This window comes from Dipodomys merriami, unplaced genomic scaffold, assembly GCF_024711535.1.
Source record: "Dipodomys merriami isolate MVZ:Mamm:240054 unplaced genomic scaffold, mDipMer1.0.p SCAF_16, whole genome shotgun sequence".
Lineage (NCBI taxonomy): Eukaryota > Metazoa > Chordata > Mammalia > Rodentia > Heteromyidae > Dipodomys > Dipodomys merriami.
This window is the reverse complement of record NW_027202937.1, coordinates 31,973,148-31,986,041: the sequence shown is the minus strand read 5'-3', so window position 1 is coordinate 31,986,041 and position 12,894 is coordinate 31,973,148. Positions and strand designations below refer to the sequence as shown.

The window sequence follows — 12,894 nt, the reverse complement described above, 5'->3', positions numbered from 1 at the left end:
TTTAAGCAAAACTATCAGTGTGGTTGGATTTGGGAGTGGAAAGTTGTCAAGGTGGCTACTCTTGTGACATCTGTCTTTCAAATACTGTTAAATACTTAACAAGCCAAGAAAATAAAATAATCTTTCTTTCTCTCTCTCTCTCTTTCTCTCTTCCTGTATCTATATTATAAATCCTGTGAGACAGGATTTGCTGATGCTGTACTTGGAGTAGAGTTTCAGGAGTATAATCAGAATCCAATGAGATGTCAGTACTCTCAACTTTAAGGTAGGTTATTAACAAGGAGCAAACTTGCAGAGGAGTCTGAAGTAGCTAAGCTTGTAAAAAAAAAGAGCTGTAGTTGAGCCCAAGATTGGTCCTCAGAACTAGCACTGTTTTTCTATTATATGGAGGGAGAGGTGGTGGTGCAATAAATAGCATGAACCAGAATTTCTCAAACATGCACGTGAGAAGTTTATGCATACACGCACACACACACACACACACTCACACACACTCATTCTCATTCAGATGTCTGGCATAAACATTATAAGCAATTACATTTTTTTAAATGAGGAAGCAAGTTTTCCAGTTATTTTTAGTTCTTCAATTATTGGTTCAAATTGGATGTTTGGGAAAGATGGTGTATTTTCTCATTAAAAATTTATTTATTTAAAAATTGTGGTTCTTTGGGGCTAACAGGGGCCAAGTTGTTGAGAATGTTTGAATTAGCTCCTGGAAAAAGAAATGTAAATTCATTTATTATCTAGGTTAAGTGTCAGAGCAATTCATCATAACAAGTCACTACACTCAATTTTTAAAAGTGACTCCTTAGCCAGGCACTGGTGGCTCACACCTGAAATCCTAGCTACTCAGAAGGCTGAGATCTGAGGATCGTGATTCAAAGCCAGCTAGGGCAGGAAAGTCCATGAGATTCTTATCTCCAATTAACCATCAAAAGACCAAAAGTGGAGCAGTGGCTCAAAATGGGAGTGTTCTAGGCTTGAGCAAAAGAGCTCAGGGGCAGCATTCAGGCCATGAGTTCATGCCCCATGACAGACTAAAAACAAAAAAGTCATTCCTTGACTCAAGGCACTGACATTTTCCCCTGAGTTTTATTAACTTAATTTTCCTGAGTTTGGCTTACAAAACACTTTGAACCTGGGAAGATGATCCAGCAGAAATTTGGCAATTAGCTAAAAACACTTGGAATGTGCAGACAACTAAGATAAGTAGTTTGGGCTGTATCTAGAGAGAAGGAAAAGGTAGAACTGGAGAGTCTTACTGACGTGGATATGTGTCAATAGTTTTGCATTTCAAAATTTCACTTACTCTAGTCAATCATGGATCTAAAAATATTACATGGGGAATTGGTGCTGAGGCTCAAGCGGTAGAGCGCTCGCCTTGAGCTGAAGAGTGCAGGGACAGTGCCCAAGCCCAGAGTTCAAGCCCCAGGACCGACCAACAAAAACCCAAAAAACAAAAAACAAAAAATATTACATGGAAAATTTTGGAAGTTAAAAAAATTAAAGCTTTTTAATTTTGTGCCATTCTGAGCAGCATGATGAGATCTCATGGCATCCTACCTGGTGTGGAAATTATTTCTCCCTATGTTCAGCATATCCATGCTGTGTATATGCTGCTTACATGTTGGTGATTTAGTGGCCCTCTTGATCATCAGATTGGCTGGGGAGGTTCAAACTAAGCTTTACTTTACTTCTTGAGCCCAAAGCAGTAGAGTGGTGCTGGCAAATTTATTTTATTATTATAGTTGTTCAATTTGATTATTAGTGTTTTTTGTTTGTTTGGCACTAATACTGATACTTGAACTCAAGGCTTAATTCTTCCATTGTTCAGGCTTTAGATCAGCTCCCAATCCACGGGGACTTTCAGGGACAGTTTCCTTGCCTTGTCACCGGACAGAGCTGAGATGCTCCTCAGAAATTGTCTTCAGGATTCATCAGATTCAGACAAGAATTTTCAATCTTCTGCCCCTGACAAGAGAACATACCTTAGCCATCGACTGCTCTCAGCATTCAGCAGACTGTAAAACCAATAAAGCCTCTTCTCCTTGAGTTTACATACCAGTTATAGCACAGAACTTAGGCACATGAATACGACATTAAGTGCTGTGAAGAAACATGAAGCACAGCATGAATGTGTCTCCTAAAAGTTCTTGTGCTGGAAACTTAATCTTCAAATTTATGATGATGTTTTTTGGTGCTAGGGCTTAGTGAGATAATTAACATTAGATGAACTCATAGAAGTGAGCCCCCACAATGATGCTAGTAACTTTGTAAGAAAGGAAAGAAGCTGGGTGCCCGTGGCTCACACCTGTAATCCTAGCTACTCAAGAGACTGCAATCAGATGCTCAGGCCCTAAATTCAAGGTAAAGAAAAAATATGAAGAAAGAGATGAGCTTGCTTCTGCTATGACGCTCTCCCACATGGTATGATGGAGCAAGGAAGCCATGACTTGGACCTTCCTAGACTAGAACTACAAGAAATCAACTTCTATCCTTTATCTAGTCTCTCAGGCATTCTGTTACAGCAGCAGAAAACCAACAAAGATGTGCAGTAAGAAGAAAGAGTGATGGACAGATGTGTGCTTTTTCAGGTAGGTAGTTGAAGGTGATCTCTCTGGTGAGGGAGTAGACCTGGGCAGCAATCAGGACAATGGTGCAGGCTACAGCAATAGTAACCTCAGGCTCCGAGGGTTGCTGTGCCTGGCATATCTAAGGAGGAATAACCTGAGAGAGTGTGAGAGTGTCAGGGGATGAGACAGAAGATGGGGTGACAGGGACAGCCCCCACAGAAGTTCTCTAGGCCAGGCTAATTTGGAACTTAATTCTGACACAGGAAACCATTTGAAACCCACACTTAGTAACTGAGAGGATTCTATGGCCTACTTCTTGGTACATGAATTTTTCTTACCTCTTTATCTACATTTCCCTAGGCCTTATATTCTAATTTATGTGCTTTTATTGTATATTTTGGCCAGTTATATCTTAAATCATTGGTAGAATCAAACAAGACAGGCAGACGTGTATGCATACGTGCCACAGATACACACACACACACACACGCACACACACACGCACACACCTCTCTTCTTATCTCTATTTATTTGTGTAATAAAAATTATAAAGTTGTATTACTTGTTTGGGGTTAACATTATTGTTTCTTTTTCTTTCTTTTTTCTTTTCTTTTTTTAAGAAATACTGGGACTCAGGGTTTCATGTTTGCTTGGTTGGTCCTCTACCACTTGAGCCACACCTACAGTTCTGCTTTTCACTGGTGTTTTTTCTCTTTTTTTTTGAGATGAAGTCTAAAGAAGTCTAATGAGCTTTTTTGCCCAACCTGGCCTTAAACTGACATCCTCCATATTTCAGCCTTCTGAGTGCCTAGGATTTCAAGTATGAGCAACTGGCACCCATTATACGGGGCATAATATTAACTCAAAACAGGTAAACATGAAGTTTGGGCATAGAACCTTTATTTCTACTTAGAATAGAAGGAAATGCATAACCTTAACACTAACAAAAATCTATTTAATCTTATTTAATCTAACCACACAAAGATACACAATGTCTTTATAAAACAGACAGTCCTAGTGTAAATATTATGGGCTGGCACTAGGTCAAGAGTCCTAATGTTGATCTATCTAATCTGATCTAAAGTTCAGATTTAGCTTTAGATTCTCCTTGTTTTTCCTATACAGTTTCCACAAACAATCTCACTAATTCATTTGTGGAAACTTAGGGAAATCAGGTTAAGAAGAGGTTTCAGTGAACAAAAAATATGATGAAAATGTGAAGCGTCAAACCAAAAATTAGTATTAATCATTAAACTTAGACATGCATTCTTGCCTTTAGGATCAGTAGGATGGGGGTGGGGGTGAAAATTCTCTGTTCACAGGTTATTTGCTCAATAATTTCACAAGTTCTATATTTACTTTAAGAATATGTAGAATAATGATGGTTTAAGAACAGTTAAAAATTTCCAGGGGAATTATCTGGCACTGTGGCTACTACTCAGTCTTGGTATATATTTGTGGTGTGTGTGTGTGTGTGTGTGTGTGTACACACATGCACACTGGTACTAGAGCTTGCACACAAGGCATGGGCACTGTCCCTTAGCTTTTTTGTTCAAGGCTGATGCTCTAACCATTCAACATCATTTCCACTTCCAGTCTTTGGGTGGTTAACTAGAGATAAAAGTCTCCCAACTTTTGGGCCTGAGCTGGGTTTTTTTGTTTGTTGGTTGGTTTTGTACATTTTTTATTGTAAAAATGTTGTACAGAGGGTTACAGTTACATAAGCAAGGTAATGAGTACATTTCCTATTGAGCATTGTTGCCTCCTCCTTTGTTTTCTACCTACCATCCCTTCCCTCCCACCTCCACATCTACTCCCCCCTCCCTGCCGAGGTTGTAAATTTTGTTTTCAATATAGTGTTTTGTACATCTCATTGTTACAATGGGTCACCTCTATCCTTACTTAAGCATTTTGTTTTTCCCTTCCCTTCCTGAATTATAGAAGTATGTATACCAGATGCAGGGCACTGACATCAAATACAGTGAAAACAGAGGTTATACCGTGGGGGAGGAACATACAAAGCAACCAAAAAAATCACATGGTACATCATAAATATGTTAGAAACAATAGCAAGAAAGAAAAAAGATATGTGTGTCCCTATCTTAGGGTTCATTTCTCTAAACATCATCTTATCTGGTCATATGTACATAGCTTTTGACCTCTTCTGCTTATCCAACACATGTACTAGTTATTGCAAATAAGGGAAACCACGGGACCTATGTTTCTTTGGGCCTGATTTACTTCACTTAATAAAATTTTTTCCAGGTCTTTCCATTTACTAACAAATGGGGCGATATCATTCTTTCTGATGGAGGCATAGAATTCAATTGTATATATATATATATATATATATATATATATATATATATATATATATATATATCACATTTTCTTGATCCATTCATCTACTGAGGGGCATCGGGATTGGTTCCATATCTTAGCTATGGTAAATAATGCTGTGATAAACATAGTTGTGCTGGTAACCTTAGTATGGCCTTGTTTGTGATCGTTTGGGTAAATGCCTGGGCTGGTTTTGAATTGCAATCCTCAGATCACAACCTTCTGAATAGCTAGAATTACAGGTGTAAGCCACCAAAGCTGCTCAGTCTTATAGAGCCCTTAGGTTGGTTAGGAGGCTTGATATTCACTATTGACTTACATCATGGCTAAAGCTTTGCAATGAACAAAGCTATACAGAACCATCAGCCTTCTCCTTGTATTCTTGATTCAACCAATTCCAGTTCCTAGGCACTAGAAAAGAACTATATGGATACTCAAGAAGCACCAGTTTTCTTTTTCCCTTATGATTGTTCCCAATATACATGACACCTATTTATCTAGGTATTGTATCAGGTATTATAAGAGATCTAGAGTGATTTAAAGTATACAGGAAGATGTGCAGAGGTTCTGTGCAAGTATTACTCCACTTTATAAAAGGAAGTTGAATATCTGTGTACTGGCAGTACTAAAATCAATCCTTCAAAAATACTGACAGGTGACGGTAGTGATTATTTTAGAAGTAGTAATGTAATCTTATTAGTATAATGTTTCCAATCCTTTTTTGTGATTTTAAGAGTAGTCTTTGATTTTATATTTACTTTACAGCGAGTCTTTTTCTTTTCAGTACTGGGGATTGAACTCAGGGCGTTGTGTTAACTAGGCACAGGTACTTTACCATATGAGCACACACCACCCTTTCTTGCTTTCATTATTTATTTATCGAATAAGGTCTCCCTTTGTGCCCTGCCAGGCTGGACTGTGGTCCTTTTATTTACACTTCCTGTATAGCTGAGATACAGGCATATGCCACCACACTCTACTTTTTATTGGTTGAGATGAAGTCTCATGAACTCTTAACCTGGATGCCCCTTGTATTTTGATCATCCCTATCTCAGCCTCACAAATCTTGATTCTTATTGACAGAATTACTTATTTCATTTGTCCTATCACATATAAATAAAAGTTTTAAAATTTAAAAAGTTGAAGCCTGGCACCAGTGGCTCATGTCTGTAATCCTGGCTACTCATGAGGCTGAGATCTGAGGATCATGATTCAAAGCCAAGCCAGGCAGGGAAGCCCCTAAGACTCATCTCCAATTAACTACCCCCCCCCAAAAAAAGCCAGAAGTAGAGCTGTGGTTCAAGTGGTAAAGTATTAGCTTTGAGTATAAAAGCTCAGGCATAGTGCCCAGGCCCTGAGTTCAAGCCCCAAGACCAGCACAAAAGCAAAAACAAAAATTAAAAAATGGTAACTTGTTTATATAAGTACTTCCAAGGTGGAAAAGGGTAAAGACTGCTACGTAGGCCTTAAGTCACAATTTCCATTCTCAGAAATGGGGCAACATAAATGGTTTGCAGGATGGCAGAAGTGTGCACAAATGAACATCAGGAATGGGGTTGGGATTGAGTAATCTTGGAAGTTGAGAAATGGAGAAGGAATAGCCTATATAGATCACAAAACAGATTTATAGAGATGTCACGCTGGAAAAAGCCTTTGTGGCCATTTATAAGCCAGTATCATTTTCTAGTTGCTCTCGTTCTGATCTTAAATGTCCCATATATACTTGGTCTCTAGCCAATGGCACTAGTAAGAGGGGTGGACCCTTTAGAAAGTGAGCCCAATGGGAGGAAGTTAAGTTATTGAGGACATGCCCTTGAAGGGGATACTGGGATCCTGGCCCTTTAGTTACCCTGTCCTCCTTGGCTGCCTTGATGTGAACAGTCCTTCTCTTTCATGTATTTCTGCCATGATGTTCTGCCTGTGGTCACAGGCCCCAAGAGAGGATTCCAAGTGAGCATGAACTGAAACCTCTGGAACTATAAGTCAAAATAAACCTCCAACCTTTAGGCTGACTTACTTCAGGTATTTCATCACATTAATGGAAAGCTGACTCGATATGGTAGTTGAGAAAACTGAGACAGGGTAAGTAAAAGTGATGGATCCTGGCCACCCAAGTTCACCATCTGCCATTATCAAAGGGCAGTTATTATATAGATAAAAGAATTTGCTTACATGAGCTTTCAAATTACTTTCCAACTATGAAAAATGCTTAAATTATACCTTACATTAAAATTGGAAGATGCAAGTAGTGAACAAAGGAAAACATTAGTCTGTAATCCCATTCTTTGTCTTTTGCTTTTGTGCTGGTCCTGGGGCTTGAATTCAGGGCCTGGGCACTGTCTCTGAGCTCTACCAATTGAGCCGCAGCTTCACTTCTGGCTTTTGGGTGGTTAATTGGTGATAAGTCTCATGGACTTTCTAGCCTGGGCTGGTTTTGAATTGTGATTTTCAGATCTCAGATTCCTGAGTAGCTAGGATTACAGGCATGAGCCCTAGTGCCTGGCTGTAACCCTGTTCTTATGAATCACCATGAAAATTTGAGTTTGTCCTTTTAAGCCATTCAATACATAGGGTTTGGTCTCAGTAGAATCTGGAATTGAACATGGGTTGTGGAAGTTTCCTAAAGGTCTCATTATTGGAAATGAAGTGGTGAAGATTTCTGTGGGAAGATCAGTGTTGGCTGCCTGCTCTTTCAGTCCTTTGTGCTATTCACTAACTTGAGTCAGCATTTGTCAGCTACCAGGCAGTGTGCTATGGGAATATACTGATAGAAAAATGAGGTTATCCTAGTCTCTGCTCTTCTGGAGCAGAGCTGTTTTCCAGTCAGGAAAACATCATGACAAATATGAACAGAACACTGGGAGATAGTCCCTCAGTGTATTTCCTGACACCTTCCACAAACAGGGAGGTGTATATCACCAGCAGCCTTGCTACTAACAGCATCCTGCAGATGGAAGCAATGCCCTCAGATTGTGTCAAGAATGTAGAAGTTTAGGCCTCCCCTGGACCCACAATGTCAAAAACTGCTTTTTAACAATTTCCCAGGGAATTCCTGGTCATACTGAGTTGAGAAATGAGGTGGTAGGGTGAATGGGAATCCATAGTGCAGGCTGGGTGGTAAGTCAGTCTAATTCAAGGACTGTCATGCCTGGGAGCAGCTCTGGTGGGAAAGTGCTTGGCTCTTCAGGAAAGTTCAGGGAGTGTGATGGGGCCAGGGCTGGGTCAGTGGAGTCTGTGTCAAGAAGAACCTTGGAGATCCCCAATTTGGAGACAACCCTATTTTCAGGACCACTCTAAACTCCTTTCAATTTCTTCTTCTTTTTTGTTTTGTTTTCTTTTTGTGCTGTACTGGAGCTTGAACTCGGGGTCTCTAGGTCTCACTTGGCTTTTTCAACTCAAGCAGATGGCACTCTACCACTTGAGCCACACCTCCACTTCTTGCTCTTTTGCTGGGTAACTGGAGATGAGAGTCTCACAAACTTCTACCTAAGTTGGCTTCTAGCCATAATCCTCAGATTTCAGCCTTCTGAGTAACTAGGATTTTAGGCATGAGCCACTGGTGCCTGGTCTTCAGGTTTTTGTCATCATACAATGATGCACTGCATGAATTGCATGAAGCCTTTGTCATTTCTCTGACAAAATACCTGAGATAAGTCCAATCTAGGTTGAAGGTTTATTTTGACTCAGTTTTCATAGTCACTTAGCACTCTGTTTGGTCCTGTGTCCAAACTTCCAAGGAAAAACCAGTTGAATGAGCGACACAAAGCGTGATCCTGCAGGGTAGAGGCTACTAGGCCCCAGACTCTTTTTTTGGGGGGGGTGGGGGGTCCGGTTGTGGGGCCTGAACTCTGGGCCTGGGCGCTGTCCCTCAGCTCTTCAGCTCAAGGCTAGCGCTCTACCACTTGAGCCACAGCGCCACTTCTGGCTTTTTTCTTTTTGCTTATGTAGTGCTGAGGAATTGAACCCAGGACCTCATGCATGCAAGGCAAGTGCTCTACCACTGAGCCACCTTCCCAGCCCTGGCCCCAGACACTTGTCTCCCACCTCTCTCACAGTCCAATTCTTCCTCCAAGCAGAACGCTCAGTCTTATTTTGCACTATGCTGCTATTGTCTGGTCAGATGCCAAATGTGTGGGTCACACCGGGTCACCTGGGGGAATGAATTGCTCCCAACTTTTGTGTGGACTTTCCTTTAACTTTGAAAGCTAAGAAGTAAAGGCAAGAGCTGGAAAATAAAAATGTAAATCGAATCAAAACAATTCCAGAAGGAAAGCAAACGGAACATCTAAGCATCCAAAATAAAGGCTTTGAATTGCATGAAGGCTTTTAGTCCTGTTATTTACTCTTATAATCAGCTAGAAGTATCTGGTTTCTTAAGTCTCTAACCTACAACCAGCACCCCTTCTTGCCTACACCTTTGTAATTTGAGACTGGTGACCCAGAGTGCTCCAGTTTGTTCTTCTCTGTCACTTCTGTTATGTAGCCCAGGGCACTGAGCTAGTTCATCAGCTTGATTTATAATCTGAAACCAGTCCACCTCTTACCTATCTGTTACTGACATTTACGTAACACAGGTCCTCAAAGGTGTGTACAGCTCACCCAGCCATACCTTTCTATTGTCCTTAACCACACAGGAGCACTTTATTTTGGTTTTAAATTCCCAAAAAGACTTGAAAATTATGAGATTTTGTGATTTCAGCTTTTTTGATTAGGGATGTTCAAGCCAGTAAAATCTACAAAAATATTTCTATATCTGAAAGGCCCTATCATAAACACTTCTGGTCCCAAGCATTTCAGATAAATGATATTGAACTTGTACTTACTTCAGAGATTCTTTCTGTACCATCATCATCTTCATCAGAAAAATACTTAAACAGAAAAATACTAAGGAGAAACTATTAATAAAACCATGTTTGTAGACTCCAGGCCTGAAGTCCAGTCATCCCAAGTTAGGCTAGCACTCATCCCCATATGGCATGTTGAAATGTGGAGGAAGATTTATTACATGGCAGTCATAGGAAGACAGCACTTCAGTACATCTTCAGCCATCCTCAGGGATACAGATATTCACCTTAGGTTAAATAGGGAGAACTGGGGGAAAGGAATATGAAATGTATCTAGTTAAAAACAGTCTGGGGTGTGTGGCCTGATAGGCCACTATCTCTATCTTTGTCCTTGAAGGAGTTCTAGAAAAGTTATCATTTTATTATTACTGGAACAGAACAGGAACAAGGTGGTCTCCTAAACTTTGGCTATTTTCTTTAAGATGTTAAGAAGCCCAGTGTTGGTGGCTCTTGCCAATAATCCTATCTACTGGGGAGGCTGATGAGATCTGAGGATCAGATAGCAGGGCCAGGAAAGTCTAGAGACTCTTATCTTCAATTAACCACCAAAAAGTCAGAAGTGGAGGTGTGGCTCAAGTGGTGGAGCACTAGCCTTGAGCAAAAAAAGGAACTGTGCCCAGGCCCTGAATTCAAGCCCCAGAACCATCACCAAAAAGAAAAAAAAAAAAAGATAAGAAGGCATTGCCTGTTTGAGGGCCAGTTTGCCTTCCAAACAAGATGCCAGTGAGTCTGATCTTTCTTGGAGCCCAAGGTAATTAGAGCATTATTAGAAAAAAATCTGCCAGGTACGGTAAGAGTACTCACCAGAAATATAGAGGATCATAGTGTGAAGCCATGTGAAGCCAATTTGGGCAAAAAGTTAGTGAACTCCGATCTCAACAAACAAGCCAGGGATAGTAGACACACACACAAACACACACACACACACACACACACACACACACACACACAAGTTAGTGAACTCCGATCTCAACAAACAAGCCAGGGATAGTAGACACACACACACACACACACACACACACACACACACACACACACACACACACACACACACACACACACACACACACACACACACACACACACACACACACACACACACACACACTACCTATAATCCCAGCCCTGCTAGAAATGTAGCAGGATGAATGGCAGCAAAAATATATGAGCTCCTATCTAAAAAATAAACTAAATGGAAAAAGGACTGGAGATTTGGCACAAGTGGTAGAGTGCTTACTTTGACCAAGTTTAGACCCTACTACTAAAAAAAAAAAGTCTTAATAGCATTCCACCTTAATTTTCTCACAGGGCAGAAAAGCACATTTTTATAGCTGTATTGTAATCTACTATGTTTATAAGTCAGTGACTTATTCATTTGCCCTCTGTGTGTGTGTGTGTGTGTGCGCGTGTACTGGAGCTTGAACTCAGCATCATATGCTCTGGCTTATCTTTTTCCACTCAAGGCTGGTACTCTACTATTTGATCCACAGCTTCACTTCTGCTTTGGGGTTTTTTTTTGGGGGGGGAATTGGAGATAAGAGTCTCTCAGATTTGTCTCCCTGGGCTGACTCTGGACCTCAGTCCTGAGATCCCAGTGCCCTGAGTAGCTAGGATTACAGGTAAGAGTCACTGGCACCTGGCTAATCTTTTCTTCAGGGCAAAAATTATTTGCATCTCTACCAGGCAGAATATGTAAATTTTCAAAGTCTCTGTTGATAATCTTGCATACGTTTAAGAAAATGCATCAATGCAATGGAATAAAAATGGGCCGGTCTTTGTTTTCATGAGTGCCTTTTCTGGCACTTGTTATTTTTACTTGGCCATCTAGTTTTCTCTAGTTCCAAATCTCTTTAAACAAACACCACTGAGGAAAACACTTTCTTCAGTGACCAGGAATGCCTGGCACAGACTAGAGACAGCCTTCCAAAATTAGGCCTCTTAGGATTTGATTGCTCCTAGCCAAAGGTGCCCATGAAACAGGATTCATTAAAGGACCAAAATTCTAGAGGTCCTGTTCTGGGGAGTAAGAGCACTACCAGAAAGGGGTGCAAGTCCTGGGGCTTTGCTGGGAGGAGGGCACAGCTCAGCCCGCTCTCTCTCTCTGAGACTCTGGCTTCTGGGCCTTTCCCTTAACTGGGCAGGCTCCACTGGTCCTTCTGTCCACTGGGGAGGGGCAGAGAGCACGCGATTGTGGCAACCACCTCTTGAAGATGACTCCTTGCCCAGAAAAAGGAAGGATGCCCAGTCACAGGGTTGAAAGCTCGGAGGACGAATAAAACTGGAAGCAGTGATACGTCTAGGTTCACCTGCCCTTGCCCCCCTCCCTCCCCCCCCACGCCATGCCACAATGTCCATGGCTCCTGAGAAGCTTTTAGAAAACAAAGTTTTAGGGTTCCCCGGTACCGAGGCGATGTGACGTCACTCCACTCACCAGGAGCACCAACTTGCCACTCATAAAGTTATCTCTAGACATTATCTTCCAGTTGAGATCAGCCGAGGTCCTACGCGGCCAGGAATGCGTCCCGGCTCGGAGCAGTTTTCCCACTTGCACTTCCTAAATTCTTGAGGCTCTCTGGGGGGCGTCCGAGTCCTCAGAGACGCCCTCTCTGGGGAGCCCCCTTTCCCACCAGGATTAGGGGCCCGCTCCCCCGCGGGATGGCCGAGCTGCTGGCGCCCTCCACGCCGGCTTGGCACCGTCCGGTCCCTGTTGTCCGGCCCCGCTGCGTTCCGGGCCTTGGCAGGACCGAGGCACGACCGGAATGCGAAGGAGGACGCGGGGCGGGGGCTCCGGATCCGGAGAGAACACGGGGCGGGCCCGCCTGCCTCCCCCGGCCGCAGCCCAGCCCCACAATGGTGCGGGGGGGGGGGGGGGACCTTGTGGAGCAGATAGGGCCAACCTTGCGGACCCCGCCCCGGGCGCCCCTCGCGGGCAGGGCCTGGTGGGGCGAGCGCTTCACCCGGACAAGTCTGGAGGATGGGAAACGGAAAGAGAAAAAAGTGTCCCCCGGGCGCGAGCCGGGGGCGCAGGGCCTTCCCTTCTCGGCTTCGCGTCCCGTCACCCCCCGCCGCCTGGGGGCCGCAAGGGGAGCGGCTGAGCGCGGCCCGGAGGCCCTGGACGAGGGCGGGGGCGAGCGAGC

The 12,894-nt window shown here is 42.7% G+C and overlaps 1 long non-coding RNA gene across 2 annotated transcripts; it reads right to left on the bottom strand.

Moving 5' to 3' along the window:
- Positions 1-1,720: 1,720 nt before the first annotated feature.
- On the bottom strand, positions 1,721-12,030 carry LOC138828478 (uncharacterized). Of its 2 annotated transcripts, none has more exons than XR_011372253.1 (3): positions 9,737-12,030; positions 8,958-9,138; positions 1,721-1,971 (listed from the first exon to the last, which is right to left on the bottom strand). It is a non-coding gene; the product is annotated as an uncharacterized lncRNA (long non-coding RNA). The 2 variants fall into 2 exon arrangements; XR_011372254.1 differs by having other exon boundaries at positions 1,721-1,965.
- Positions 12,031-12,894: the final 864 nt, after the last annotated feature.